This window comes from Sminthopsis crassicaudata, chromosome 1 (assembly GCF_048593235.1).
Source record: "Sminthopsis crassicaudata isolate SCR6 chromosome 1, ASM4859323v1, whole genome shotgun sequence".
Taxonomy (NCBI): Eukaryota; Metazoa; Chordata; class Mammalia; order Dasyuromorphia; family Dasyuridae; genus Sminthopsis; species Sminthopsis crassicaudata.
In genome coordinates this window covers 582,623,472-582,651,445 of record NC_133617.1, presented here as the reverse complement: position 1 = coordinate 582,651,445, position 27,974 = coordinate 582,623,472, and positions in this window count along the sequence as shown.

Sequence of the window (27,974 nt, the reverse complement as noted above, 5' to 3'; positions counted from 1 at the left end):
TCTTGCGCAGCATGAAGTTTAGAAGAATTGTACAAGTTTAACTTATATTGGATTGTTTGAGTCTATGGGAGGGGTTGGGAGAAGGAAGGGAGAAAAATTTAGAACAAGAGGTTTTGCAAAGATGATTGTTGAAAACTATCTTTGCATGTATTTGGAAAAATAAAAAGGTATCTAAAAAACAATTCCTTCCTCACTCTTGGATTTGAACCAGACTTGTGATCTGGCCCTCTACTTATTTCTCCTGGTCACAATCTGAGTCATGGATTCTTTGCCCTAAAGGATTCCCTCCAAGGGAGTACTCCTGTTCCATCAATGAGTAGATTCTATTAATTTAGGGATTAGTCAGCAGTTGAGTCAAGATTAATATCCAGGTTTCCTGAATACCATGTCAGCTACAATATACTTTCAAACTTTTCTTAAGTTGCTTAGCATGAGTGTGAAAAAAGTTGTAGTATTACTTTTATACAGTAGAGGGCAACATTAGCCTAAATATAGATATTTGGTTAAAAAAAAAAAAAAAAAAAAAAAAAAAAAAAAGCTCTCCATTCCACTGAATGATGAGTTCAGAACTTGCTACTTGAGATTTTGATGAAATCCCATTGGGTTCCAAGTTCATTTTGATCCTAACTCAGAGTTTGGGAAATTCCAATAATATTAAGATAATATAATAATAATATAATAATATAACATACATCATTTTATAATTATATATGTATTATATAGATTTATGTATATAATAAAATAATAAAACATAATAATATGAGATTTCATAGGATATCAAAAATTCTCCAGAAGGCATACTAAAATTGTCTTGCTTTTATTGTTATTCAGACATTTCAGAGGTGTCTGATGTTTTGTGATACCCATTTAAGTATTTCTTAGCAAAGATGTTGAAGCGTTTTACCATTTCCTTTTCCAATTCACTTTACAAATAAGAAAAATGGAACAAACAGGGTTAAGTAACTTTCTCAGAGTCACAGAACTAGTGTCTGGGGCCAGATTTGAACTCAGGAAAAATGAGTCTTCCAGACTTCAGGCCAGCACTTCATCCCCAACATCACCTAACTGTCTAAAACTTTAATTAAAAGCACACATATGTGCCATGTAAGAATCCAATAGTTGAATATAACCAAGCCTTGGCCCATTTAACTCACTTAGAGGAAATAGCTGGAATTGTTCTCAAATTAAATTGTATTCAGTCAGGCTACAAGAATTTATTAATCATTTACATATGTTAAGCACTGGTCTAAAAAAAGCAAAAAGCAATCCCTGTCAAAGAATTCACATTCTAACAGTGGAGACAACATGCAAATAATGCACACATAAGTGTCATGAGAACTCTGGCATCAGAGTAAGGCTATTTACATCTTTCACTCAGGATTCTCCAGGCACCCCTGGAGAAGTTGGGGTATCTCTTCTCTACTATTATAGATTCAAGCCTCCATTCCAAATATTTTCCCTCAAGTTAGTATTCACCAGTGACTAGCAACCTAGTTCTATTGAACAGAAACTAGCATCAATTAGCTTTTACAAAGCTAGTTTTCACTCATATTTACATTGTTGATATTTCCTTCAAAGATATAGCAAGAAGTATAAACATCTTCTCTGTCCTCCAATAATTTAGGGAGTACATTCATCCTTTGGTCTCTGAAGAGAGTGGATTCTGTCAGCACAACTTCTATATAATCTTGGTTACTCCAACCTCACAACCAGATTGGCATCAATGATGACAAAAATCACCAAATCTGTCATTCTGTTAATTATGAAACCAACAGTCTTTACTTAGTCATTCCATAGTTACCAGTTAAACAATTCATCACTTTGTAAATTAGCCCTTTCAAACTCTAAAAACAGATATATGCTGGTAAACTGAGGGACAAGAATACCTGCGGCCCGCTGAGGACATTTATGTGGCCCGCCGGGTTATGGCAAATGGGCTGAGGGGCGGAGACAGAGTGTGAGCTTTTGTTTTTACTAAAGTCAGGCCCTCCCACAGTCTGAGGGACAGTGAACTGGCCCCTATTTAAAAAGTTTGAGGACGGGTACACACAATACTGGGTTGGCTGCAAAACCCACCATGGATTTGACTTCTAGGTTCCTAGACTTTTGATGACTCAATTTCCTTACCTTTTGAAAAACACAAGTTTATAGCCCCTGATTTATTTCCTCTAAAACTGAAAAATAAATGCTGAGGCACTGAGTTGAGGTCTATTGTCATAAAGCCCATATTGCTTTCAGATAGACAATGACCAAGATCTCTTCTCTTTACAGCATTGTCTCTTTTCTTGTACCAAAATGTTGATGGTGGGAAGGAGCTACAAAGGAAGTCAAACCAAAACATCGAAAAGAGGCTAAATAAGGTCTTTTGAATGTGCCCATAGTTCTGGTAACAATCATAGCCAATCTAAGAGAATGCTATTTACCACATAGCATAACAGGGACCAGGGACCCAAATCTCTCCTATGAATTTCCATACTATCACAACTCTATATCTGTTTCTTCTACTCTATTCTTCTATTCTTTTTCATTGTTCACTATTAAAACAGAACCTTCAGATAGCCAAAAGCTCATGACTCCCTTATGAGACAAAACTCATCAGATCTATCGTCTGTTAGTTATGAAACTAACAGTCCTTAGTTAGTCATCCACAGTCTCCAGTTAAAACAATTCATCACAAAAATTTATGTGTTCACCCACTCAAACTCTTACAAACTGTATGCAAGCGAACCATGGGACTATAATACCCTATAGTTGCAACCATTTTTCTACTCTTGAACAGATTTTCTTAGCTCTTTATTTGATGCTCCTCCAGTCCATGTTATGTTTTATCTGAAAGACATATTTCTTTATACATGTATTTTTATTAGTAAAATAAAAGGAATAATACTTTATCATGAGTAAATCTGTTCTTAGGTAGAATGATTCTTGAGCAGTATATCTAAGGTCTATCATGGGATATTTCCTAGAAGCTTTTCCAGTTTGGTAGAAACTGCTAAAACTTCATGTTTGGAAAGTGTAGCCTGTTAGAATGTAGGGTCATGTTCTTACCATAATGAGGTATTAGGCTAAGACTGAAGATAAGAGAAAAGCTGTAAATAGAAAAAAAAAAAAAAAAAAAAAGCTCCAGGGAACAAAGAAAAGCTCATAAAAAAGTCACATAAATTGTCCCCTCCCCTACTTAGTCTGTACATAATCTCAGAATAATATTTCTCAAAGATATGACCATTTCAGCTTTCATCTAATAGGAAAAACCAAAATAAGTCACTAGATACCTTATTCATGTTTAAAAACTATACTCTAATGTACTTGAAAATTTTAATGCCTTTATATTAATATTTACCAAAAACTTGGAGTCTACACTGAAAGACTGCAAACTTGAAACATCATGAAATAAATATTCATACATCATGGAGAATAGAAATTTCCACCATTAAAATAGATGGATATGTGTGTACATACTTTGTTTTATTCCACTTAACTTTATTGTGCCTCATAGGTATAGCGATTTTTATAAATTGAAGGTTTGTGGCAACTCTGCATTGAATAAGTTTACTGGCACCATTTTTCCAAAAGCATGTGCTCACAGTAATTCTTGCAATATTTCAAACTTTTTCATTATTGTTACATGTTACAGTGATCTGGGATCAGTGATCTTTGATATTATTCTTGTCATTGTTCTGAGGAGCCACAAATCACATTGCTATATATAAGATAGCATCAAACAATTAATTGATAAATGCTATGCAAATTCTGATTGCTTCACCAATGGGATATTCTCACATTTCCCTCACTTTTCTTTGTCTCCAATGAGATACAAGAATATTGAAATTAGGCCAACCAATAACCTTACATTGGTCTCCAAGAATTCAAGTGAAAGGAAGACTCAATCAATGGAGCAAATTGTTGTGTTGTTTTAAGAAATTGCCATAACCCTGAAGGGACTTACATGAACTGATGCTAACAGAAGTGAATAGAACCAGGATAACATTGTATATAGCAACAACAAAATAATGTGATGATCAACTCTGATGCATGTGGCTCTTTTCAACAATGAGGTGACTCAGGCCAACTCCAGTAAACTTGTGATGGAGAGAGAGCCATCTACATGCAAAAAGAGGACTGTGGAGACTGAATGTGGATCATAATGTAGTATTTCCACTTTTTTGTTGTTTGTTTGCTTTTTTCTTTCTCATTTTTTTCCTTTTTGATCTGATTTTTCTCATGCAACAGGATAAATGTAGAAATATATTTAGAAGAATTGCACACATTTAACCTATACTGATTACTTGTTGTCTAGGGGAGGGAGGTGAGAGGAAAGGAGGGAGAGAAAAAATGGAACTCAAAGGTTTTGCAAGGGTGAATGTTGAAAACTACCTTTGCATGTATTTTAAAAATAAAAGCTAGGATTAAAAATTTTTTAAATAAAATTGCCTAAAGCTTAGGAAAACTAAAAAAAAAAAAGAAAGAAATAATCTTAGTGACTTCAACTTCAGTATCCACTACCCTATTTAGTCAACAGCCATCAACATCAAGACAAGACTTACAACCAACAAAATGATAACCATAAGGTTTAGGGGCTGGTTAGCATTTTTTAGCAATAAATTACTTTTTTTAAAGTTATGTACATTGGGTTTTTTAAAGACATAATTGTATTGCATACTTAAAAGACTACAATTTTTTTCCTTTTCTATGCACTAAGAAACCAAAAAACTCATGTAACTTGTTTCTTTGCAATATTTACTTTATTGTGATGATCTGGAATCAAACCCACAATATATCCAAAGTATATCTGTATACACACATATATAAATATATGTGTGCATGTATATGTACATATATGTGTACACACATACACAACCATATGGATTCTCCATCACTTTTCTTTTCAATAAAGAGAACATATATGTATATGTGATGAGTATTAAATGATGAGTAGTAAATTGAGGAGTAAATTGTGGTTTAAACAGAGATGGATCAGTTCCTTTTCTCTCTCTCCTTCCTTCCCCAAAGTAACCAATGGCGGGTTTGGCAGCAAAGGAATTTGCTACTTAATGCTGTATGGAAACATAGTCTTTATTGATTAGAATGGAAACACCCGAGAGCCGGTGGGCAAAATGGCTGCACGGTACAAGGCCATTTGCCAAGAGAAGATTCCTGTTCTCTCTTTTATGCAGTGATGTAGGGAGGTTCCTGAGAGTGATGTAAATTAAGATAAGGAGACTCTCTTGTTATCTTTTGGGGACAGACAGAAGTCTCTTCCCAAAAGGAATTTCCTGATGCCATTTGGTCTATCTGAGCAGATTAGAATGGGGGGCTGTAAAACCCTGGCCATCTCAGATAGCCCAAACTAGTTTGACCAGATCTTGTATCAAAGATCCAAGTCCCAAAGGAAGTTGGAGATCAAACAAAGAATACCAAAGGGGCTACCGCCCTCAACATATGTACATGTCCACATCTACATATATGTATATACAATGCATACAACACAAGGCTGACTACTTTGCCTATATAGTCCTAAAAAATAGGGTCATCTTTATTATTTATTTTGACCAAAGTTATGGATAGTCCTACTTATTGTGATCACTTACTCAACAGAAATGTGAAATTAACATTATCCTTATGTATATTTTGTTGTTCTTTGTCCTTCCTGTTCAAAGAAAACCAAAATGACATCATAATGTCAGGGTCAATGTACAATGTGTCCACTTGGCTGAACATAATCATAGGAATTCAGAAGACAAACCACTCCAGTATCTTTGCCAAGAAACCCCCAAACGGAGTTACAAAGAGTCAGACTGTACCAAACATCAAAAACAAAACAAAAAAAGATTAAGGAGGACAAGGAAAATCTTGTTGAATATAGTGGAATTTTAGCTAAGACTTGAAAGAAGCCAGGAAAGTCAGAAGTCAGAGAAGAAGAAGAGGGAGAGAGTTATGGAGACAATAAGTAAAAACAGTTCAGTCAGTTAATGAGTTGCTGTACTTCATAGTTGAAGAGGGCCAAAATGATATCCCTATATCAGGTCAATGCACATGTGTCCTCCTATAGCTGCTTAGAGCAGTAAAAGTTTGAAAGGCTCTGGGTACAAATAGTTTGTAAGAACATTTTTAGAGGAAATATCTCTAAATTTGCACTTCTCACATTTCTTTTGAGCTACTTGAATTCTACTTTGCTCATAGAGCACAGTGCCTTCTTTGATGTCAACATACCATCCTGGGAAGAACTATGTCAGTCTCCCATGTCTCATGGTCAGTTCCGAAGTTCTTGAGACCTTGAGAATGTTGTTGTATTGCTTCCATCTCTGTTTCAGTATCTGCCCTATGTGAGTTCTCCATAAAGCAGTCTTTTAAGCAGCAATCTTTTAAACAAACACATATTCTAACAATCTAGTCAGCCAATTGGAGGTGTGCTCTCTGCAATAGACTTTGAATGCTTGGTCAACTTGAGAAAGGACCTCAATGTCCAGTATCTTATTTCATCAGTTGATCTTCAGAATCTTCCTAAGACAAGTTAAATAGAAGCAATTCGGCTTCCTGGGATGGAACTGGTAGACTGTCTAGGTTTCACATACAACAATGAAGTCAGTACAATAGCTCAGTTCGGTAGGCAGCCTAATAGCTGCCACATTTTCCTTCAGAATCTCCCAAATTTCAAGCTACGTCTATCAATATGTGCATCAACCTAATCATCTATGTGTACATCCTTGGAAAATATATTTCCAAAGTATATAAATGAATCCACAGCTTCAAAATTTCTCCATTTGCTGGAACCAATGGTTCCACATATGGATGATGCAGTTCTGGCTATGGAGAACCTTGGTTTTCTTAATATTAATTGTCAGGCCAAAATTAGCACAAGTGGCAGAGAATAATCCATACTTCATTGCATCTTAACTTCACAGGCTATATTGAATTCAGAGTCTTCTGTGAACAAGAAGTCATATACCAACTCTCCCTCCACTTTAGTCTTGGCTTATAGACTTTGTGAATTAAATAATTTACCACTAGTACAGTAGTTAATTTGATGCCATTTTTGTTTTTGTTCCTGAAAATATCATGTTAAAAAGCATGAGAACAAGTACACATCCCTGCTTTGCTCCATTAGTGATTGAGGAAGCATGAGAGCCTTATTTATGGAACTTACATAAAGTACTGCTGAAATTCTCCAGGCAATGAAATTTCATCACAATCTTCCAAAAGCCCTCTCAATTGACAGTATCAAAGGTCTTGGTCAGATTAATGAACATATATAGACTTCTGTTCTGCTTCTGGCATTTTTCTTGGAGTTGTCGAGCAGCAAGCACTATATCAACCATTCTGTCACTCTTTCTGAAGCCCCCCTGGCTCTTGGGTAGATTTTCCAGGTAAAAGATCAGCCTATTAAGGAGGACTCTAGCAAGAATCTCACCAACAGTGACTAAGAGAGACACTTCCTCCTTTCCACCATGATTGCCACAAGACAACCTATCTCCTTTTCCTTTATAGAGATAGACAAAGGAGACATCTTTGAACTCCTGGAGGATAACTTCTTCTTCCCATATAACTCAGAAGATTTTAGTCAGTTTTTGTATGAGCAGTGGACTCCATCCCTTGTAAATTTCAACTGGAATAGAATCAGCACCAGGCACTTTGCCACATGAGAAGAGCCTAATGACATTCAAAAACTCTTCTTTAGTTTGGATAGGTAGAAACTTTCCTACTTTTCCTAATCTTTATAATGTTCTCTCAAATTGACAAAGTTTTTAGTAAGTATGAGTTGATGCTACTGACCTTCATCTCTGTAGTGTCTCTGTGCTGCCCAACTCCAATGCTATCAACTGATCAAGCTTATGAGTGGCCATTTGTCAGGCAGGTAATAATAAGTATATCTTCTAGATACAGATTGAGCTAGATGGACTAGATGAGTTGTATTCACTCTTTTAACTCGCAATTTCTGTGATTCTTTGATTTTGATTAATTTTATGTGCCCATGTTTGTTTTAAATAATTTTGATTTCTTTTTTTAATTAATCACTAATACATACTAGCGGATTCTACTGAAATGGAATCTACCTTTTAAATAGGGCAAAAAGATTAAGCTAATGCAATATGGTTTACTTTGGGCCCATTCTTTGGGGCTATTACATTTTAAATCTTGATAGGATTCTCTAGAACCCTGATAGTTTTGAGGTGTCTCTCTTCGTTGTCATTTGTTTAACCCCTTACCAATTATATTTTCTCCATTTTAGAGGCCCAATGACTAGTGTTCCATTGTTGGATTGTGTCATTACAGTCATATCTGATTCTTCATGAGCCTGTTTGGAGTTTTCTTGACAAAGATACTGAAGTAGTTTGCCACTTACTTTCTTCTCCAGCTCCTTTTACAGATAAGGAAACTGAGGCAAACAGGTCTAAGTGACTTGCCCAGGGTAACTGGATGTGAACTCAGGAAAATGAGTCCTCCTGACTCCAGTCCCAGTGCTCTCTGTACTATGGTGCCACTTAGCTCTCCTTAGTGCTATGTAATCACTTAATATCAGATTAGCTTTGACAAAGAGATTTTTTACTCAGAAAGCTATAGCAATAAAAGAAAAAACACAAACATTTCCTCATGTAGGAAGAAGCAGGAGCATAATTCTTATTTTTCCCTCTATAATACCTCAGTGTTTGGGAAAGGTAAAGATATTAGGTTTGCAATTTAATTCAATCCTATGCTGTTAGTATCTTTCTTCAGGGTATCATTGCCAGGCTGAGTTCAGTACCTGACTTGGTTTCCTTAACTCCTAGATCCTTTTGGGTTAAGACCCTCAGCTGGAGGGTCTTGCTCCTGGAATTGAAAAAAATTAAGAAAAATATGCAAACTTATACCCAGGCCTATTTTTCAGGATCCTCAGGCCCTTTCCCCCTTAGCTTATGGCTCTCTCTCTTTTCAGGCTGGCAAACTCATTTTTGAACATTTGCAGTATTTTACAAATGCATCCCTTTCCAGTGTAGTGACATTGTAAAATCCTATTTTCCTATAAAAACCTTCAAACAGCTCCTCCCCTTGTAGTCCCAGATGATCATAGGGAGGCTAGTGTAGTGTAAACAGAACTTAATCAAATTAATTTCCAAAGTTTGTATTTTATCTCATCATCAGAAAATGACAAATTCATACTCTAGTGGTTGCCAAATTCCAAATCATATTGTGAATGTCAAAAAAGCAACATTACTGCCCTGAGGGGAGAGGGAGACAAAGTTTGCTTAGTTGTTTGTTCTTTTTACTCTATAGTCTGTCATAAAGAGAAAAATATGGGTATCCAGAATCAGCAGGTATAGATTCAAACTGTGGTTTTGTTTTCCCAAGCTAAATGATTTTGAACAAGTTTCAGTGTTCTCATTTGTAAAAAATGAAGGATTTGGACTAGGTGATTCCTTAAGTCTCTTTTGGCCTTAAATTTCATAAATCCAAAGCCAAGAGTTTCACTAGGAATTCCCTATCTCTTATGCTTTAAGCAGAGTGGCTGCAGGTAGACTTTTTAGCAGACATAAGAAATTAAAAAAAGAGGTAGAACACAAAATATAGCTTTGAGGCTTCCAGTTGTAAAAGCTCAGGCAGTAAACAGCCTGTCTGAGACCTCAAATTACAATGGAAATCAGTGCTGTGTTGGAGTTAAAGATTATACCATATGAACGTTATGAAATATTATTGTTTTATAAGAAATGACCATCAGGATGATTTCAGAGAGGCCTGAAGAGACTTACATGAACTGATGCTGAGTGAAATAAGCAGAACCAGGAGATCGTTATACATGGCAACAAGATTATATGATGATCAATTCTGATGGACATAGCTCTCTTCAACAATGAGATGATTCAAAACAGTTTCAATTGTTCAGTGATGAAGAGAGACATCTACACCAGAGAGAAGACTATGAGAACTGAATGTAGTTCACAACATAGCATTTTCACTCTTTTGGTTATTGTTTGCTTGTATTTTATTTTGCTTCTCTTTTTTCTGGTTTGATTTGATTTTTCTTATACTGCATGATAATTGTATAAATATGTATGCATATATTGGACTTAACATGTATTTCTACCATGTTTAACATATGTTGGACTACTTGCCATCCAGGGGAGGGAGTGGGGGAAGAAGGGGAAAATACAAGGTTTTGCAAGGACTAATGTTGAAGAATTGTCCACACATATGTTTTGAAAAATAAAAAGCTTTAATAAAAAAAAAGATTATACAAATAGTAATCCCAGAAAACTGACTCACTAAACTGGTAAATATCTAATCCCTAAAATAAATTGACCCTGAGACATGAGATTCTTTCCCATGGTAAGTCAGAGTGATGAAAGATGGCACATTTAAAACTGGGGTAAGATTGAGCTTCAGTGAGTAACCATTTCAACAACATACTTTGTATGTAATAGAAACTCATTGCTTTGGAAAATTAATCTTGACAGTGCTTGCTCTTTTCACAATGCCTTCCCTCAATATTATTTCTGCTAGATGAGCAATTTAAGTACTACATCATATAAGACATTAAGCCAATATAATCCAACATCTCCAACTACTGAAATCATACTCTAATTCTCATTCTGGTGTGGAGATTATCCTAGGTTCTCTAATACTTGACAGTGAAGCACAAACATTGGAAGTCTCCTACCAAGTTGGAGTGGAATACAGGCTTGATAATAATCTGTATGTCACCTCAAAACTAGCCTAAGAGTAGAGAAGCTCATCACTAGAATGTTTTCCATTAGGAGTGATTTTCTTTCCCTCCCTTCTCTTCCCCTGGCACATATTGTTAATAAAGGCATAGAAATACTTATCATAGAAAAAAGAGCCCTAAATTCAGAATCAGAAAGTTGGGTTTTATATTCTGGTAGTGGTATTTACCACTTTTATAATCTTGGGTAAGTCATTTCCTTTCTTTGGAACTCTGAAGCATGAAATAGATGATTTCTAAGGCTGTTACAGATTTCAAACTCCTATAAGCCTTTATACTATAGCTAGTTTCTGCTTATAAGTCATAAAATATACAAGATAACATCATAGATCCATTTTTTTGTGAGTTGTATATAGTTTGGTGTTGCTTTTGTAGCATTAATGGTTAGCCATTAGCTGTGTAGAGATTGTTGAGTAACCCATGCCCTGACCCTCAGTACATAAATATGTATGTATGACTAGAATGTCACCATATATTCCTTTCCCTCTCTCTACTATAGTTCATTTAGCATTCATAGCTTATAGGATCAAAAATACAGATACAAAAGGATTTTAAAGCTCATCTAATCCAGGGCTTCTTAAACTTTTTTCCACTTGTGACCCCTTTTTACCCAAGAAATTTTTATGTGATCCCAGGGATAAAAGTATATAAAATAGATATAGAAATCAAATGTTTACTGATAATAAATCATAATTTCACATCCCTTAAGTTATGAGACCCCATTTGGGGTTGTGACCCACAGTTTAAGAAGTCAGGATCTAATCCACCTCCCTCAATGTACATGCAATAAGAATATTGGCCAATGAAGATTCATTCTTTACAATAGGTACACTATGCTCTGCCTTCTATGAGGACCAAAGAAAGCTTCATGAACTTACTTCCAAGAATGAGTGATAGAGATATATACTTACTTCAGAGCACATATATGTATCTTCTGACTATCTCTTGTTGGCTTACTGCATAGTGATAAAATTTTTTTAAATTGGTTTCTGAGACAGAAGTGAGTAAGTTATGTATATAAAAGGTTCAAATGGATGAATTCTCTTTCCTGTAAGCCTTAGAGTAAGAGAGAAATGTTGGAACTCTAGGTGTAGGAGAAATAAAAGGGGGTAGCAATAAAGCCACAGTTACTTTATTTCTCCATTTGGTTACTATGTGGCTGGGAATGCATGATACCATCATTTCTTTGTCTTTATATTTATTCTCCCACAATCTTAGATTAATGGATAACAGAAATAAGAACAAACTAAATTATAACCTTACAAGTTCAGAAAGGCTGGAGCCTGTAGCAGTATTGTTGAGATTAGAAAGGTACTATCCCTGAAGAGCTACCTGTTTGATACAACTCCAAAGCCACACTATGTCCTACAAGCAAGGGAGTGACTCATGCATTAACCATGCTATAGCCAGAAATGAATGTGGTGGGTACTATGCAAAGGGAGAAAAGAGCTTCCAGATTAAAGAGAAGTATTCCTACCTAACTCCAGGAAGAGGATGTGTTGTGCTACAGGAGCCACCTGCCTGTGGCTGTTGGAGGTCTAATTTAGACTTCTAAAATGGTTCTCTTCCTGTGAGAGGATGATGATGATACAAGGAGATTGAGAGACAGTTAGCATTGTCTGACCCTCTTCGATTCCCTCTGCCTCCAATTTATTTCATTCCCAGTCCACAAGCAACTTCTGTGTCAGTAAAGGCTGTCCCTTAACTCTCTCAAGTGTCACAATCCACAGCTGCAGAAGTCCCCAGATAATTGACCTGCCCCTCACCCAGGCATGGTCCTTAGCAAGGTTGTTTTTTAATAACTCTCACATTTGAGGTCACTGTCCTTATGACCTGAGGTATATAGATGGAAAATTCCAGTTTTGAATGTTGCATTTTAGCTTTTACTTTATAATCTCAGTAAATACCCTTTGGGTATTTTGGTTCATTGGTGCTAATTGATAAATTGGGGAGATGATACTTAGCTCACTGATACTTCAGAGAGAGGGATCTCAAGAGTAATAATGCTAAAAACAAACAAACAAACAAACAAACAAACAAAAACACCTGCATCCCCTCAGGTTTGAATTTCTGAGCCAGAAGCTAGTAGTTATAAGAAATGCAAAATGATTTATTCAGTGTCCCAAGGACATTTCTTCTGCCATTGGTCAAAGGAATATAGAAAATGAAATACAACTATTGTTTGACTCATGTATCTATAAGGCTAGTCTTTAAATTCAGGAATTCACATCTCCATCACCTTGAAGGGAGAAGGAGTAAGTGCCTTCTAGAGACCTGATCTGCTAGTATAAGTGGGGAATTGGGAGGGTAAGGCCAGAATCTGTGCTACATATAAATGGAGAAACTTAGCCCCTTTTGGGTGGTGTAACTTATTCAAGATCACATAAGCATTAAATAGCAGTAATAGCTTCAAACTTAGGATCCATGACTTTCCTGCAATCACTTATTAAAAAACAGCAAAGCTTCTCTGAGAGAGAGAGAGAGAGAGAGAGAGAGAGAGAGAGAGAGAGAGAGAAAGAGAGAGAAAGAGAGAGAGAGAGAGAAAGAGAGAGAGAGAGAGAGAGAGAGAAGAGAGAGAGAGAGAGAGAGAGAGAGAGAGAGAGAGAGAGAGAGAGAGAGAGAGAGAGAGAGAGAGAGAGAGAGAGCGCAATAGCTATTGTTAGTGTTGCATCTAATCAGGGTAAGGAAGGGTGACAGCTACAATGTAACTCTAAGTAGCTGCAAGTAAAACTTCATGTAACTCTCCACTTTGTATCTGCAGCTCTTATTAGTTTGAACTCGTTTCAACACCTTATACCATTCAGAAGTTGATCGGAAATCTCATTATCATGCTGATTGATTCACTGTTAATACTAAGTCAATACCTTCTCAACTTCTAATGATCTCTCCCTTCTCCCCCCCCCCCATTAGAAGGCTGTAGAGTAGAGCACTAAACCTCCCAAAACCTTCCGTTAGAGAGGGAACCAAGACCCCAGACTTATGATGTTACTTCTTCATCACCTGAGCAGACAAGAGAGACTGGAGGGGCTCCAAGATCCTTGTATGGTGGAGATAGGAACTTTGTTCAAGTGAATCAACTCAAAGAATTCTCAGTATTCATTCTTATTGAATATCCTTCTCCTCCTATGACTAAATAAATCTTCCTTTAACTTTTAAATGATCCAAGTGATTAAATTTGGTCTAATGTCCTCAAACCGCCAGGATCTGAATGAGGCCCAGTCCAGAAGAAAAGGAATGAGTGATAAGACATAGCTAGCCTCAGTATGAGACATGGGGAGCTGGGGTGGTATCAGAATTGTGATTTAACCACTATCTTCCTTCTCTTACTGCTTTTCCCCTCAGAGAACTCCCAACAGTTGATGCACTAGAGTTGGACAACCAAGCACTTAAGGCTAATTACTGATTGGACAATACTCTATTAGCATATGCTTGGAAAATGGCCCTTCCCACTATTCTGTGCTGTATGGATCTTATGGTGTATACAGAGAATTGTGGGAGGCATTAGGGGGTGAAGTAAGACAAGCCAGGGTCACTTTGGCTGTAGACGAGGAGAAGGAAAGTCATGGAGATCCCATGTCCATCCCCTTCACTCCTACCCCCTAAAGATCAAGAATAAAGACCAAGGACTTTTGCTTATCCTGACTCTGGCTGATTCCAAGGCATCCAGGATGTCTTCACATTTGGTGCTCAACATGTGCACCAAGGACCCTAATTTCACTGAAGAAGTCCCTGATGACCAGGAAATAGGGTGAGTATTTTAATAGACAAACAGGAAAATTTGCTTTGTTAAGGGCTAAACCTGTAACCTTTTCTAGCTGAAATGGAGCAGATATTAGGAAAAGATTCTCCCCCATCCCCAGCTCCACCTCCACCCCCACCCTGAGTGGGTGCTATAGAAAGCATGCTTAAGTTGATCAAGGGATAAGGCTTAATTGTAACTTGGGAGCAGATTGCTAGACTCTTGGGTACATTAGAACACATGTCTCCTTGGTTCTTAAAGGAAGAAGATATAGGGGCAGATAATTGGAAACTAGTAGGAGATCAACTATGTGAAATATTACAATGATAAAGGTCCCTGATTCAATTTTCAAGGAAACATTCTATATATACAACATAATACAATTGGTCTTAAAGAATCCTGTAAGTTATAGAAAAAAGAATATTTTAAGAACATCCAGATTGAGGACATGTGAGGAAAAAGAGGAAGAAAAAGGACAGATTAATGGCAATATCACCAGAGGGCGTGAGGACTTAAGTGAAGTTGAAGGGTGTGGTAAAGGGTGTGGTGATTCTCTGTCACAAGGCAGCTTCAACCCTGCCTAAACAGGAGCAGGTTCTTGACATACCCCCATCAACTTCACCTTCCAGGATGGAGGGAGGAAGAGGAGGAGGAGTGGGAGGGACAGTGATACCACCAGCACCTCCCCCCCTCTGGCAATCACCCCCTCCTATGATTATACTGCAAAAGGCACTACTTAAAGCCACAGAGGAAGGGCAGAATACAGCTGATTTGAAATAGAACTATATTCCGTGATTCAACAGTTTAACTCTTCAGGTCAAGAAAGTAAAAGATACACTCCTTTTGATATAGAAATCTCAAAGACCTGAAAAAGGCTTGCACTCTTTCAATGTGGTAAAGTAGGGCATCTGAAAGCTCAATATTGGCATAGAAACAGAGTGAGAAAACAGTGTGGGAGAACAAGATCCAATACCCCATGTCCAAAATGCAACAGAGGCTTCCATTGGGCATCAGAATGTAGACTGATTCAGGGAAACGGGATGAGGGGCCCAGCCCTAGGGCCCAAGGCAAAAAATACTTGGGGTATGATGGCAGCCAATGCTACACCCAGAGATGACCAATCAGCCAGGAAGCTACCTGATGGGAGAAAGGGATTACAAATCAATCAGCCAGGAAGAAACCTGATGGGAGAAAGGGATTACAATTGGGAGAATAGAGTTGCATGCAGCTGGGACAACTGAAATACCTCTTGGAGAGGTGAAATCTGTTCCTCTCCAGCCTATGGATCCTTTGCCTCCAGGCACAGTAGGCTTGACCATTTCACTTCCTGAGAGTAGTTACAAAACAGTGTCCATTCATACACCGATGTGGGAAACTGGGGAATGTGTAGATAATATCCCAGTCACTAATACAGGTAGACAATGTTTGACTTATCAACCAGGATAAGTAGTAACATCAAGTTTACTGGTACAGACTACTAAAAAGCAATCTGGTGAAAGTTGCCTAGATTCTGACTCTAAGTAACAAAATCCAGGAATATACTGGACAGCAGCTATGCTCACTATCTATATAAATGGCATACCATTAGAAGGATTGGTAGACACTGGTGCAGATCGTACAGTCATTAGAGATGCCAACTAGCCCAGTCACTGGCTAAAGATTAAGGCAGACACCTACATGTCTGGCGTAGGAGGATCAATAGCAGCTGAAGTTAGTGCTACTCCTTCAAGATGGATATTTGAAGGTGAAACAGAAGTTTTTACTCCTTTTATAGTTGAAAAAATCCCCATCAATCTGTGGGGAAGAGACATTTTACAACAATTAGGATTACAAATAAGTACTTTGGTTTTTTAGGCAGGACTGCTGTTGAAGGCCTGCTTACACTTTCACCTGTTCCTATCTACCAGTGTGGATAAAACAGTGGCCCTTAGCCAAAGACAAAATTCAGGCCTTATTAGATATAGTTCAAGAGCAACTTGACCAAGGACACTTACAATTTTCTCTAAGTCCTTGGAATTCCCCAGTATTTGTTGTAAGAAAGAAACCTGGAAAATGGAGGATGTTGACTGACTTAAGAAAGGTAAATGAACAGATGAAAACTATGGGAACTCTTCAGCCTGGACTTCCATCTCCTACTCAATTGCCTAGAGAATGGCCTCATTGGGTTATAGACATTAAGGATTGCTTCTATTCTATCCTTTTAGATAAGGAAGTTATGAAAAGATTTGCCTTTTTAGTGCTCAGCGTTAACTTAGCTGAGCCTTATAAAAGATATGCCACAGGGAATGAAAAGTAGCCCTATGTGTCAAATGTATGTTGCTACTGATTTTACTCCAGTAAGAAAAGCTTTTCCAAAAGTAATGTTATTACATTACATGGATGATATGTTGGGATATACACTTGAGGAACAAATGTTAGAAGCATGTCTACAAAAGACCATTTCAACTACAAATTTCACATAGCTCCAGAAAAAATTTAAAGACATGCTCCTTTTCAATATTTAGGATATGAAGTATAACCTAAGGTGGTTACAGTACAAAAACTTTCCTTAAGAACAGAGAAGCTAAACACCTTAAATGACTTTCAGAAATTGATAGGAGATATCCAATGGATGCGTCCAGCGTTAGGCTTGACTACCTATCAATTGCAACCATTATATGACATTTTAAGGGGAGACAGTGCTTTAAACTCACCATGCCGGCTGACAAAAGAAGCTCAAGAGGCTTTGAGAGAAGTTGAACTGGCTTTATCCAATGTGGATGAAAGAGTCACTCAAATACTCTTAGAAATATCAGTTTTTGCTACACAAAAGGCACCCACAGCAGTCCTTCATCAAGGAGACAGTATGATGGAGTGGCTGAACCTCACAGCACAACTAGAACAAAACCTTACTCCTTACCCAGTGCTTGTGGCTAGAATTTTATTAAAGGCCATTAAGCTAGCAGTACAATTACCTGGTTTAAGACCTGACAAGATATACACCTTTTATACTAATGCACAAATTAATGTATGCTGTGAAACCATCCCAGAATGGCAAATTTTATTGGTTACAGCTCCAAATTTTACACATGGATCTCCAGTAAAGATAACCAGACTATTACATAATTGGCAATGGATTCTTGAAGAAAAAGTTTCTAAAGTTCCTCTTAAAGGACCAACTATCTGTATAGATGCATCAAAACATAATAGTTGTGCTGTATACTCTCGTGACTTAATTATAAAGAGACTAGTCAGAACTCCTTTTCAGTCCACTCAGCAGAATGAATTGTATGCAATCATTCTAGTTCTTACTTATTATCCAGGCGATATAAATATAATATCTGATTTGGCCTATTCAATAGGTATAGTACCAAGAATTGCCACAGCCCAAATAAAATTTGTAGTTTCTAATATATATCAGCTCTTGAAGGAACTTCAAGAGTAAGTGAGAAAGCATCCAGGTAAGATTTATATCTTGCATGTCCACTCTCATAGTGGACTTCTAGATCCTATTTTTGATGATAATTCAAAGGCAGATAGCCTTCTAACCATGTTGGCCAATACTCCTTTATTTCAGAAAGCCCAAGAATCTTATTTTAAATATCATCAGGCTGCTTGATCTTTACGTTTACAATTTGGAATAACAAGAAAGGAAGCTAGGCACATAGTAAAAGCCTGTCCAGTTCACCTTCCTTTACAAGCTCCTACACTTCCTCCAGGAAAGAACCTTCATGGTTTGAGACCTAATAAAATTTTGCAAATGGATGTGATGCATTATAAATCTTTTAGTCGTCTGTCTTTTGTCCATGTTGTGGAAGACACCTTTTCAGGATTCATTTTTGCAATATCAGCAGCAAAAGAGACAGCCTGAGTGGTCACTGAATTCCTTATACAAGCATTTGCAATTATGGGTGTGCCACAAGAAATAAAAACAGATAATGGACCTGCATATACTTCTAAACATTTTGCACACTTTTGTTCACAGTATAAGATTTTACACATGACTGGCTTACCCTTTAATCCTCAAGGACAGGCAATAGTAAAGAGGAGAAACAGAGATATTAAGACACTCCTCCAAAAACAAAAGAAAGGGGGTGTCACAGGTAACCCTAGAGAACTTCTAAATCTAGCTCTGCACTGGCTCTGGCAGACAGGTTTTATAACCCATAGGAAGGGCAGTATGCAGTGCGAGCAGCTCCACTATCTTTAGATAATTGCCAGGTGATGTAGAGAGACCCAGAAAGTGGTGAATGGAAGGGATCAGATAGGTTAATTGCTTGGGGGAGAGGGTTTGCTTGTATCTCCACAGATGGAAAAGGAATCAGATGGGTGTCAATAAGCCGTATTCACCTTGTCCATTGGAGAAAGATGGAGCAGACCCTTGAAATGAAGGAAAAGACCAAGAAACATTGGGTGGTTCTATTGCTGACTGTGCCCACCACTGAAAGAGTATAGCAGTTATGGCATTTGACTCATGGACATCAAAAATTGTGGGACTTCAAAATCCTCAGGAAGCATTGGAATCCCTGAGACATGATAAGATTGTTGTAGGACTTGAAAACCCTCAGGAATCAATGGATTCTCTGAGACATGATAAGACTGTTGTTGGACTTGAAAACCCTCAGGAATCATTGGATTCTCTGAGACATGATAAGATTGTTGTAGGACTTGAAAACCTTCAGGAATCATCGGATTTTCTGAGAAATGATAAGACAGTTGCAGGATTTCAAAATCTGCAGGAATCACTGGATTCCCTAACACATAAAAAGATGTTGCAGGACTTCAAAAACTTGTGAGGATCATTGGATTCCCTGACACATGAAGTTAATGGATAATAGATTGGTTTTGGACTATCTTTTGGCTGCTGAAGAAGGTGTATGTGTGACTGTTGTTTACATACCTTACATACCCTGCTTCTAGGACTTCTAGAAATCTTTTACAACACCATGTTGATTTATATTGTTTGTTATATCACTACTTGCATGTTCAATTCATGTTTGTTATACCACATTGAGCCTGCACTGGCTATAGGAAGAGTCCCCACTAATAGCCTGTGCATTATTGCTATGTGCTTGTGTAATACCTCCCATGCTGATGGGTTTGTGCACCTGTTTCTAATAAGACCCTTCAGCCCAGAAAGCCATGAGCAATATCTGGCTTGATTCCCTGTTTCCCTTTGGTGCTTTTCATCTCCCTTTCTGAGAAGTCAGGAGGGGTGTGATCACCTCCTTTTCAGTGTTTTCACCTCATTTCCTGAGAAGTCAGGGAGAATGTGATCACCTCCTTTTTTGGGGTTCTCACCTCCCTGAGAAGTCAGAGATGGTGTGACCACCTGTGTTCTAAAACAAAAGAAAGCGGGAGATATAAAGAGCTGAAACTCTGAGTTGATGTACTGGAGATGGACAACCAAGCATTTAAGGCTAATTACTGATTGGACAATACTCTATTAGCATATGCTTAGAAAATGGCCCTTCCTACTATTCTGTGCTGGTTTCATCTTTTGGTGTATACAGAGAATTGTGGGAGGGAGTAGGGGGTAGAGTAAGACAAGCCAAAGTCACTTTGGCAGGAGATGAGGAGAAGGAAGGTCATGGAGATCCTGGGTCCCCTACCCCTGAAGACCAAGAATAAAGACCAAGGACTTTTGCTTATCCTGGCTCTGGTTGATTCTAAGGCATCCAGGGTGCTAACTTGGTCTTCACACTCCCTCACATTTGACCCACACCCATTACATGCTCCTTTTCCTCTTTCACCTTCTTTCCCTCTCACCTTCCTCCTCCTCCTTTTCCTCCTCTTCCTCTTCTTCCTCCTTTTTTTCCAAAAGAAAAAAGAAGCCAATGTATAGATGGTTCTGATTCTTTTGACCTTACTAGGAGGATTTAAATTTAATTTTTCAGAAGTTAATTTGGAATAAAACCTAAGTAGTATGGAAACTTCATTAGATAATTATCACTGAATCAGAGACTTGATGGGCAAAGCATCCCTGCTGGTTTTGTCAGGTACTTTCCCCAGTGGGTGACTTAAATGTCAGAGCTTTGTCTACAGGCAGAGTTAGAGCTCAAGGTCATGGAAAATCCAGGAAGAAAAGGAGGAAACAAGAAGATAATTAGAGTGGAGACTGTTTCTAATCTACTCTACCAATAATAAATTAGATTTGGCAGGAAGACGCAGAAATCCCTGCTGACATACCTGACACAAAAGAAAACACTACCTTTGGGAATTTCTGTCTTTTCTCATGTTTATCAAATCATGATTCCATGCCCCATGATGTTAAGGTGAACTTTAGAGGTCCTGGGTCCAGAATTATTAAATGTAAATATTTCCCCTTCCAGTACATATGAGTCAAGAAGCAGTTGTACATCGTATTGCATTGTTTATACTTCTTTGCACACTGGCAGAAGAGGCAGTCTTGCAGTACCAAACAACCAGTATTAGGCATTTCCTATAATTATTAGCTTCTGCGTCCAGAATTCCAGGACTGCACAGAGCCATGGGAGAAGTTTTATTATTTACTTAGTACATGCATTGATTCTATGGCAAGGATAAAACAACTGATACAGTTAAGTAACTGTTGTCTGTTTTTGTCTATTCTCAAGGGCACAAACTAAGGACTCAGAGAAATATAAGTCAGAAAAGAGGCTGGCTTTACAAAAGATTAGAGTGAGTTAATCCACAATAATTGCACCTCTTGGATCATGAGCTAGTATCTACTCAGGGAGAAGTGTAGCTGGGAATGAAAGGTGATGGGGTATCTGAAACTAGTAGAGAACTTGGCACTACTCTACTACTTCTGGTGGGCAAGGAGCATCACCATAGCCAACAGGGTGATTTGTGATCCTTCTTGTCAAACAGGACCATGACAAAGTGACTATCACCACTATGATAATTCTCCTTGGTGTCTCTGTTCCCTTATGGATGAGACTGCTGTAGAAAAAGATCATTCTTTTGGTTCTTGGTTGCTCAGGCGGTATTCAAGATGGATTCACTTTATGCTGAATTAAATTCTATACTGAGTTATGTTGCTTGCCAATTGGCATATAAGCAAAATATTACATACCCTTATGGAGTGGACTGGAGAAAAAATGGATCTGAAAAAACAGCAAGTGATACTCAAATAGAAAATCACCTTAACAGCAACCAAACAAAAAATTCCATTTCCTCAATCTCTTTTCGGCCTTCATTTCAATAAATTGAAACCATAAATAGGCAAAACCAAAAGATCACAGTCTTTACTGGTGTTCTAAGAAGCTTCCTACATATAAGCTCTACTCTCCATACAGATCAGTTTCTTGGTTCTTAACAATTCAGAGACTTCCCCCTGCCCCCAAATTGCAAAGTTGGAACCAGCTCAAGTTGTGATTTTTAAAATTTTCTTCATGACTTAAAAATAGTATCAATGAAACATCTTGTTTTCACACCACAATCATTGCAGACATCCTCCCCACTCCACTCTCACTCCCACATATGTTCTCTAGTCCATTCTTATCTTTAAGTTAAACCTCCCTCATAAGAAAGAAAAATAGTTTAGCAAAAGCAACCAATCCAGATGTAGGTAAGGTATGTGACATTCTGTCTGGCAGCTTCTGCCTCTGCCAAGGAAAGGGAGGAATGTAGATGTCATCATCTCTTTTCCAAGGCTATAATTGCTTTTTTAATCACTTGGAGTCCAACATCCTTATAGTGATCTAATTGTAGTTAATTTGTATATTGTTATCAAATCTTAGGAGCCTTGATTGAAACCTAGAAGGGGCTTTAGAGGTCAATAAATTATCTTACAGATGAGGAAACTGAGACCTAGAGAGTTTATATGAGGCTCCACCAAGGATTTGGTATCAGAGGTCAAATTGCAACCAAGGTCCTTATTCCAGAATCAATATTTTTCTGGTTTTGTTTATTTTACTCTGAAATAGTTCATGCCCTGATTGTGATTTGTATAATAATCCACACTAGAGTTATATTCAAATATTAAGGAATTAATTATCTGAAGTTGCTTATTACCTTAGGTGAATTAAAAATTCAAAAATGACATATCTGCAGTGATTAAGCTAGGATTAGAATTTGGGTATTTCTATGCCTATATTTCTCCAGTCCTCCTTAAGAGACTTATAGGGCATCAGATGGATTGAATATAACAGGAAATAAATCATAGTTGGTAGAAATTGGAAACAGTTCAATACCACAAGCAATGAGATAAGCTAGTGGTTTCATCTTTGAATTAGTTGAGGGAATATATCAAGTAAGTTGTTTTCCTTAGCAAATAATCCACTAAAAATTTCATAGGGATTGAATTAGGATAACAACTACAATAATAACAATAGAATTCCAAATGTGGTCATGGAGAGTTGGACATGACTGGAAATGACTAAACAACAACAAACTTTGCAAGTTTTCCTCAAAATCCTTTAGGGTACATAGAGCAAGAATCATCAGTCCCAATTCACAAATGGGGAAACTGGGCCACAGAGAAGTTAAATGACTTGTTTACTGTCACATACACTATTCAAAAGATCTGGATTTAATTTGTATAGGAAACTCCCAGATGAAGAAATTCCCTCCATCAATGCAGGTATTCATCTCCTCTGGGAATTGTGGTCTTACAGAACTGCCTAGAACATTGAGGGGTTGCTCAGAATCACACAGTCAATATCTATCAGAGCAAGAACTTGAATATAGGTAGATCTTCTCAGTTTTAAGTCTGGATATGATACCATGTTTACTATACCATATATACCACCTATAATATCAAATACTAGTTAATAATAAATAATATTTATAATTAACACTGATGAACAATGCTGAATTAATAGCAATTGTTCAAAATAATAAATAAGTAATTAATCTTTAAATATTCCCTATTATTTCCTTCAGTTTATGAATTGGACCATTCTCCAGTGCCATGACCTTCAGAGGCAGTATAATAGAATAGATTAAGTCAGACAACCTACTATCAATGATTTGTATGACCCTGAACATGTCCCTGAACTCCTATTGGACCTTGGTTTCCCTTAACTACAAAATGAGGAAGTTACATTAAATGACCTCCCAGGTCCCCAAATCCTGATATTAATCTATAATCTGGTGTTCTTTAGGATCCTTTCCTGTTCTCTAATTCTGATTAATATCATGATTGACAAGACAAAAGGACGTTTACATTTATTTTCTTTGTCACCATTCTGGTTTGCTTCTCAGCCCTAGCATCAATGTTTCCTTCCTTTTAAGCAGAAAGTTTTTAGTGATAGAATTCTATAATAGGATGTGTTTCTGATCCTATAAGGACATAAGTGACATTTATAGCTGAAAATGGAAAGTGTGGATAGAATTGGAGAACATTAGAGAATTGGCTGGTGCCCAGAAGTTATCTTGAAGTTAGGATTATAGAATTTAGAACTAGAAGGAAATTTAGTGATCATTTAAACTTAATTCCCTTTTTTCTATTTGTTGTTTTCCATAAAACAAAACTGAGGTCAGAGACAGTATGTCATTTGTATGGGAAGGATGTAATTCTGGTTACCATTCATCATGTTTTTCTCATGGGAATGTGGTAAGGATCCCAGCTTCTAGGTGAGCTATTCTGCAAGAAAGTTAGAGGGTATTAGAGAGAGGTCTAAATCAGGCCATCAAATTTGTTGTTGGGACAAAATGAAGTACTCACAAGTTATTGAATGGTTAACAACAAGAGGTTTACTTAGCATAGAAAGTATATTCAACAAAGATATTCCAGTACTTATCTCTGGTAGATGCAACACTCACCCCCAAATCCCCTAACCCCATTTAACTCCTTTTGGAAATGTTTCTGGTTAGGACAGTGTGGTGACTCACCCAGTTTTGAACAATGAAAGTCTCTGACCCCAGAAGGGTAAACATATCTATCCTTCAGTGGCCAAGAGGCCATGTAAGTGTGGTCAAAGAATAGCAGAAACTTAGATCAAGGAAGGTATATCTTGAATCTTGCCCTATCGCAAAGGGGACCAACCAAGTCTGGGAGATAGCTGTGTTGCTATTGGAAATACAACTTTAATATCATCTAAACAAAAAGTAATAGATATGACAGTATCAGACAGACATTATTACTAAACACTAATATGTCTGTGGTAATCTTATAATTAAAACTCGGAAAGAAAGTAATTTCTATCCAAAATAGCTAATGACAAGTCAAAATTATGAAATATCTATCTATATATCTGTCTTTCTATCTGTTTGTCTGTTCATTTATCTATCTGTTTATCTCTGGATAAATGGTTTTATTGACTCACATTCACCAGTCCAGTGTCATTTTACAAATGTAGTTTTCCCAGCACCTCCATCATTAACTAATACAAATTTGAATTGCTCTTTGGATTTTCCTTTGGTAGCCATCAGAGTTTTTCTTTCAGTAGTAACTCAGCCTCCATTTGACTCAACAGGTTTTAGCTTAATGGATAGATAACTGGGCTTGGAAGTAGGAAAACTCATCTTCTTGAATTCAAATCTGGCCTCAGGTACTTACTAACTGGATAACCCTGGACAAGTCACTTAACCCTGTTTGCTTCAGTTTCCTTATCTGTAAAAATGGGCTAGAAAAGAAAATGACAAACCATGCCAATATTTTTGCTAAGAAAAACCAAATGGGGTTGAGTTAGACATGGCTGAAACAACAATAACAATGACAACAATAGCATCTACAACAACAACAACAGTCACAATAGGCCATCAGAAGTTTTTCTTTTGGAAGTGTCTTGGTTTCCTTTTGACTCAGCAGGTTTTCTCTTAGTATCATATGATCATAAATTTAAAGCTATTTGGAACCTGGGAGACTCAATTATACCTCATTCAACAGATAAAGAAATTAAGATCCAGGAAAGTAAAATAATGTACTTAAGATCTTGTATGATGGAAGCAGAATTTGAATTCAGGTTCCCTATCTGCCTATTTGATCTTGAAGGCTTCTTTTTTTTGGCTCATTTTGTCTCTACTTAGGAGTCTTTCCAGAATATCACATTCCTCTTTGCTATTCCCTCTTCTCATCATGATTTCTCCTCAGTATCTTTCTATCATGTCCTACCTTTTTTTTAGAATTCTGGAAAATGGAGTTGTTTTTTTTTTTTTTTTTTTTTTTTCCCATGTCTACAGCACTTTTGATAACTTCAAATTATTGAAACTGCTTGAGTTTCTTTGGAATGAATATTCTCAGGTCAAAAAAAGGCCATCTTCTCCATTTGCTATTATATGAGATTTCATGTAAGTCTAGAAAAGCTTCACTTCTTTGGGGCAAATTTCACAAAGCAAATGAGCTGAAAAAGTAAATGAAAAATCACTCCAGTTTCTTTGCCAAGAAAACCCCCAATGCTGTTACATTGGTATAGTGTGACTCTCTATAGGTGGACAAATTCTCATCAAAGAAATTTATTCTGTTTTGTGTTTTACCTCCAGTGGCCTTGATTCTTTTTACAGATGTTGTATCCATTTCCTGAAATGGAGAGTTTACAAAATGTTGTTAAACACCTTTAGAATATTAGCAAGAAGTCATTTATAACAGACAAAGCCATTTCATCCCCATTCTGAGAAGTGTTGATGTCTTGTTCCTTGAATTGTAAAGCAGGCCCCAGCTGGAAAAATGGATACCCAACAATACCCCTACTGTACTGAAAATGTCAAGGATAAATCAAGTCACTTTTCATCACAGAAAAATAGTCATCCAATTAATTAAACGATTAATCATATAAATAGGATCTTATTTAATTTGTGAAAGAAAAATAAAAATTCAAAATAATCCCAAATGCACTTTAAAAAATTCTAAAATTCCAGTTAAAGGTTAAATCACCATTTGATATCTGGAGGGTGCTACTGATAGGATCTCAAGCAGTTATTTTTAAAAAATGAAATAGATTTACATGTATTTTTTTAAACAAACCCCAAATATCAACTAAAATCAAGCTTAATTAGAAACAGAAACTAAGAATATCCCTGACGTCTATGTCACATGACCTTTCTCAAGGGTAATTATTAGAGCAAGACTACTCTGATAAAGGAGCCAAAGATCACAATTGCTTCTGGACTGTTGCTCATGAAAGGCAAGGCCAAAAAACAAATACAACCTCCTCTCTCCTTTCATTGGGAGGACATAATTCTGGAACATTACAGTTCTATCAAATGCCAGTCACTAGGAGACATATAGTCAAATACAAAGAGTACTAGACTGAGAATCATAGAATGTGAATTCTAGCATATTTTTAACTGGCTGTGTGACCTAAAGAAAATCATTACCCTTTCTGTGTCTTTATTGTCATTCATATAGATTGTAAATTTACTTACTCCATAAACTATGTCTGTTATCCAAGGACTATTTTGGCTAAATATGATGAAGCTCACATATTTGACAAAAAGATGATGATTTTATTTTATTTTTTTGGACAAAGCAAAACCCTCAAGTAAATTCATTTAACAAACAGTTATTAAGCACCTGTAAGGGACAATAAAACATGTTAGTCACTGAGGTTGGGGGAGGGCATTTGCAGATGATTTAAGTGAGAGTACCTTCCCTATTAGATTGATTTGTTATTGTTCAATCATACCTCACTTGTATCTTATTCTTTGTAACAGCATTTGGGGTTTTCTTGGCAAAGAAATTGGAGTGACTTTTCATTTACTTCTTCAGCTCAAGAACTGAAGCCCAAGGTCATATAGATACGAAGTGTCTGAGACTGGATTTGAATTCTGGTCTTCCTGACTCCCAAGTCCAATACTCTATCCTCTGTGCCACCTAGTTTCCCACCCAAGGTAATAGGAAATAATTAAAAAAGAGTGAAAGCACTGGAATAAGAGGGGTTGGAAAAGCTTCCTCTAGAGCAAGGCTACTTAAACTTTTTCCACTCCCGACCCTTTTCACCTGAGAAATTTTTACACAGACTCCAAGTATGTAGGTATATAAAAGAAATATACAAATCAAACATTTACTCATAATAAATCATAATTTCATAACCTCCACATTCAGTTACATAATCCCATATGAGGTAATAAAGAACAGTTTAAAAAGTTAGGCTCTAGAAGGTGAAATTTTAATTGGAAAGAAAAAATATTCCAATGATTGTCATGGATAAAGGATGGAAGTTGAGTATTTTGAGAGAGAGAAGAGTGTGATAAAAGGAACACAACATTCTAGTTTTTAAAGGGGGAAGGGATCACAGAAGACATAAAGTCAAAACCCTCCTTTTCTGGAAGGATAAATCAAGGCTGAGAGAGAAGAGAGTGCCTGAGGAAAGATTCAAGCTCAGATTATCCTAACTCAGCACTGTGAGGAACCTTATAGCACTGTATCTATCATCTTACCTGGTAAGATTTGAATGACTGGCTATCGACTGAAAAAAGCAGAACCAAGAGGACAAGACATGAAATGATTCGAACACTATAAAGAACCAGATCACTAAAATGAAGTTGAATTCTGAGTAATGGAAAATCAGGTTCTGGAGAGGGGATAACAGCATTTATCCCTATGGGATATAGGGATACAGTATAGAAACCACTGGCTCCACTGACACTTGCTACCTGACTCAGTTTCCCTGGATCTTACCCTCCTCCATAAGGATA